The sequence below is a fragment of the Argiope bruennichi genome, chromosome 1 (genome assembly GCF_947563725.1).
Source record: "Argiope bruennichi chromosome 1, qqArgBrue1.1, whole genome shotgun sequence".
In the NCBI taxonomy this organism is placed as follows: Eukaryota; Metazoa; Arthropoda; class Arachnida; order Araneae; family Araneidae; genus Argiope; species Argiope bruennichi.
The window spans coordinates 58,783,846-58,789,845 of NC_079151.1; positions in this window are offsets into that span (position 1 = coordinate 58,783,846).

The window sequence follows — 6,000 nt, forward strand, 5'->3', positions numbered from 1 at the left end:
CAATAGTTCATTTTTCCATTTGTCTTTTATTCAGTATATTTAAAACACAGTTCTTTTAAAATATCTTATATAATTCTGTTTGGATGGCACACATGAAAATTTGACCTCAAAAGCTTCGAAATAGTGAAAAATGAATGCTACAGAAATACATTCCTTTTGATTTCAAAATTAAACTAAATACTGCAATTATATAAAACCATGCATTTGAAATTGTCTTTTAATATCAATCTTAAACTTCATTTCAGTGAATTGTTTGGTTCATCTTTCAGAAACTGAAATCATTTGTTAAATGTTGTTATTTATATATTTTCTAGGAATAATAAGCAAACAAATTCTCTTGAATGAAATAAAGTTGTTATCATGTATTCTCTGCTGCTTTTTTTCCCTTGAAGTATAATGTCATCTGAATCTATCATTCTTCCAGCGTGATATATGAGATGTAGAAATTTAATTGGATTATAAAAACGTATTCGCTAGACTGTGGAAGCTCATCAAAAAGGATAAAGGCAACAATACATTTGATTTCGAATAATAAACTTATAAGAATTTATGCAGTTGGAAGATTGCGTGATACTGTCTCTTAAAATAGCATCTTGGCGAAAAAGATTAATATTTTGAAGAAAAATAATGGAATTCTAATTTTCTATGTATACATGTAATGATGTAAGATTTCTAGTATAGACTTTCTTCAATTCTCGGTAACATTTAATTTGATTTGTATTGAAAATGTTTCATTAAATTCCATCTGTCATCTTATGAGATGGAATGAAGTGGTGACTAGGAAATATTAAATTTGCTAGTTGTGTATTTATTTAAAATATCAGGAAAATTTCATATATCATCTCTTCGAAAATAAATCTAAATTAGATGTATTGAACGAAATAATAAAGATATTCATTTCATTTGCTAAAATACTAGATCAAAATTTCATCGCTTTTAGGGAATATGTATTCTATAAATAATGTTTATGTTTTCCTTCTTTGGAATTTTCATCATGAATTTTTGAAAATAATTTCTTGTTCGAAGATTTATTATATCCCAATGAATGGAACAAGGAAACGCTCTCTCCCCCCAAAAAAAAAAATGTTTTCGAATTTCGTGAAGTTTAAGAACTAATGGTGCTTCCTAAAAGCTCATTTTGGAAATATGGGCGAAAAATTCTTTTTAAAACTCAAATTAACTTCCGCTGGATCGATAATGGAAAGTGCTGAATTTTTGCAAGTTCCCAATGATTTTGGGAATGTTTAAAATTCTAACTTTTGAAGATCTATCATAATTATAATACATTAGGAACAATAGGTATCGTCTTGTTCGATATGAAGAGTAGGAAATTCTTTATTGAGTGAGTTCCTCTTCAGATTTTGAGTTTGACCTGAAAAAGTATTACATTGCTTATTCCTCGAAGAATCAGCGATTTTAAGAATCAATAGATTTATGTGCAGAAATCCCCAAATCTATATTAAAATTTGGCAAACTTATGAATTTAATTTGCTCGGACAGCAGTATTACTAACACACAGTATTGTTTCGAATTTTGTAATAAACCATCTCTGCTAAATTAATTTCATGGAAAGGACTAGAATTTTACAAATAGATCTGATGAATCCAGAATGGATGCCAGGTTAATGAACGATTGTATTGGCGCTCATTTGATGAAGAAAACAAGAATATAGGTACTTCTCGAATTTGGCGATATCTCCATTATGATCCAAGGTTATGTGGTTGTTCTACAGCATCCAATGCTATGCCATAGGAGCTATAAAAAGAGTAGACAGATAGATGAGATTCAGTAATCTGTAGATGTTGAGTCGAGAAAATGAATAGATGATCAAATCATATCTTTGGATTGTTCATGTCCAGTGGTTCCCTCTATGCTCTGTGGTTATTTATTAGCGATATGATGTTAAAGTGCTGCTATTTACTACATATGTTGTGTTTTGGAATGCTTCAATTGTGTTTCCTATTGTGCATTCGTATTCCAGTAAAATAAATTGTCGTTATCACTTAGTGAGCCTGCTTTGTATTTTGACTACTGAAAAGATTTGTGAAATGATTTTTTTTCCGTAATAGTAATATTATTGGATATATTATTTAATTATTTGATTTATTACTTTGCATCTCATTTTCAATCCGGATCACATGGAACAATAACGAGATCATGAATATTGTCTTCTGCTTCCTGTTTGTCATTTTTCAATTTGTTTAAGTAAAAGACGGCAGAAAAAATCATTTCAGTTTAAGTTTTTCTTTTCATCCAGATATTATTTTTATCAATTAAGATTAAAATGTTTTTAACTGAGAGTTAATTAACGCTTCGTTGTTTCAGTACTTTTCGAAATTTAGAGAAACCTCTATACTCTTCAGATTCTATTTTTTTGTAAATAAAATTGAATTTTCTACAGGAATTTTAAGTGCCATTGCTGTTTAAGCTTGGTTCATAAAGTTACATAATGACTAGATGAGATAATTTCAGCTTCGAGTTTTTACATAAGATGATTTCACTTCCGAGTTTAATGAATTATTACTGTATTACATGAAGCATTAAGTAATAGTAATATTACTTAATAATCCTCATCATCTTCTTCGAAACAGATATCATTGCATTGTTGATATGAATTCTAATTAGAAGTTTCAGAAAAAAGCCTTTTCACTGTTTTAATTGTTTATATTTATTATTCGCTATCTGCAATTTAAAATATCTAAGATTATATATTAATTGAGTCAAGATATTTCAAACTGATTATATTTACAACTTTATTTAAAATATTTTAATTAATAATCATTTAATATTTCGTTTTATCAATACATTTTGAAATATAAGGAAATTATGATATTTTTCAAAGATCATATTTTTTATGCAAATAAGAGACCGCTTCAAGGTATAAAAAGCTCAAGAATCTTATATTTACTCTTAAATAAACGTTGTAGTGTCTGGATAAGATAATTTGAAATCTGCATTTCATACTTTCCCAGCTTGAAACATTTTTCCCCAAATAAAAATTGAAAAATGATGATACAGTTGATTAAGTCAAATCAAATACTTTATTATTTGCCAAGCATCATACAACCCCGGCATGAAACATTTTTCCCCAAATAAAAATTGGCGGCAGATGATATAGTTGATAAAGTCTAATCGAGTACTTTATTAATTGCCAAACGCCAGATTTTTGTTGTTACGAATTAGAAATTAAATTATTAAGTAATGGTTGTATTAAATTTCAACCTTTATCATCTGATGTGCTTTAAAAATTGGAATTCAAGTTTCAGCTTAAAATCCAAGCCTCAATACATATTTTAATGTTATGCAGTTATTTCATTCATTTTATTACAACTACATAGTGCTCAAAAATTATTCCATCGATTTTCCTAATAAGCTGTATATTATTTTTATTTTTTAATCAAACATATTAAATAAGTCATATGAAAATATGGAATAACTGTTGGCACAAAGAATCAATATTACGATAAAGAAATGTCTGATACTAAGTAAAAATAATTGTTAAGTTTCATTCTGGCATTTTCTAAAGCGTTTTAATCATTTCGAAAATATTAAAAAAAATCTATTTATAAAGTTGTCCCATGTATATAACTAAGCAAATACCAGTCAAAATGAAAAAGGAAGGAAACCATGGTTGGAAATAAATATGAATAAAAAAAATTTAATTAATTTTTTTGATTTGTATATGGAAATAGAACAAAAAGAGTATAAGTGATTCAACTGTTGAATAAAGAGTTGTTATAAAAACGAATAAAAGTTAAAAAAATCGATAAAAGAATAATAACAAAAAACGGAAAAATTATATTAATAATAAATAGAAAAAAAATTTAAATGCCTTGGAACTTGAAAAGATATACATACCAAATGAATACTTTATTTGAACAAATAAATAACACATTAAAATTTTTCTATTTTATTAATTTAAAATGAGTCGCTCGAATTTATTTTTAAACGAACTAATCAGCCTTAATAATTGAATATATAATTATATTTAAAGCAATATCATTCTCTTTTTAAAGAGAATCTTTTTTCCGACCTTTTTTTTCATTAAATTTACTTAAGTAAATATTTATGATAAATTTCTATAGAAGCAAGATACCATAAGGTAAATCTTGTGTACATTGTTCAAATTATTAAATAGACCGTGTATATATTAGCTTTACCTTGATAATTATTAACATTTAAAAGCAGTTACGCATTAGGGAACCAAATTTCCATTTTATTAATTTTAATTTTCATTATTTGTCATAGTATATAAGTGTGGCAATAATTTTTTTACGAGAATCGGAACCAATTCTAGTTTATTCCAACTATAGAGTAACGAGTTATTTTTGAAAAGTGCAGAAGTAAAATTTCTATAGTATTGTTTGGCGGAGACAGTTAACGTCAAAATATAAAATTCGAAAATAGTTTCTCGCTGTATTCTAAAGAAAAATTAATATTGTAATACATTAATGAAAAAAAATTTCTTGGCGCTATTATCAAATATTATCGCCAAAACCACCCCCATTCCTTTTTTGTATCCAATTCATATGTGAAACATAAAAAGAAAAAGATATCCGTTTTTAAATTATTAAATAAGTTTACGTCGTAAGGAAAAATATTTTATTCAGGAGTGGGAGGTGATAAGCTTGCTAATCCACTTTACATCCGTATTCCATTTACTGACCTTTGATTGAAGCTGATAAATATTGCATTATCTTCATAGAATTTTTTAGTTTCTGAGCTGAAACTGCTAACAAAAGAACTTCTTTCAATTAGAAATATTTTATTTTTATGATTTAACCTCAAAACATTTAAAATAGTAATTGAAAGGTGCATTTCTCGTTCCTTTAGGAATTTCAAAATAAACAATCGATTAAGTTAAAATTTTTATTCGACATTTAATGAATTTCAAAACACTAAACATAATCCCTAAAAGTTTGCAGCAACTTGTATAAAATGGAAGAAATATTTCTGAAGTATATTTGATTGCTTTTTATAGAATATTTAAAAAAAAAAAGATTTCTTAAAAACTATTTTTTTGTTTTTTTAAGTTGGCTACTTTTGATAGAGTCAGAACGTTGGTGTCAACGCTATTTTTCTTTGATTTTTTTTAAAGTTATAACTAAAATCCTTACTATAATTTTTTAAAGGGAATCGTGTGATGGGAAAAGATTTAGGTAAGAGGAAGAAATTGCAGATTTCGTTTCGATATCAAAACAAATTTTGTAATGTTACGAAATGTTTACCTTCTGTTTTGAATTAATTTAAAAAAGCAATGGATAATTTATTTTTATGTTTCATATCAGTTTGCCTTAAGGTGGAAGATTTTTCACCTTTTATGATGACGTCTTTAGATTTTGCTACTAACATTTCACTTTTAAATTTTTTCATAAGGTTTAAAATCAGCAAAACGTTTTATTTTTCAAATGGATTCCCAAGAATTTTTCTGGAATTCGTATTTCTAAAAAAATATTCTTTAAAAGCTAAAAAGAAATATATGCTATTTCAGGTTGCTATATTCTTTTATTCACGAGGTAAAAGGGATGCATCACAAATATTTACAAATAACACTGTCGTGTGTTAAGTGCACAAAAAAACCCGATTTTAACAATATACTTTGAATGTATATTGTATTATAACAAATGGCATTTTAAAGCTTAAAATGATATAAATATTGAAATAAGATTTTATTTATCTATTGTAGAATTCAGTTTGTGACTTAAATCTTATTTTTGTCCTATTAACTTCATTTTTATATTTTCATTTGATTTTTTTGTGTTATTATTACTAGATAAATTCTATTTATTCTATTATTTTTCGGTAATTTGTGCACGATTGTCTAAAAATGCCCATGCCTGTAATTTATATTATGTTATATTTTGATACATTTATTTATTTATTTTTCTTCTTTACAATCCTTCCTTGGTTTGTAATTTTGCACATCTTGTATATTTATGGATTTGTAAAAAACAATTTTTAATCATCGTCCTTAAAATAATTTAACTCGTTTATATTATG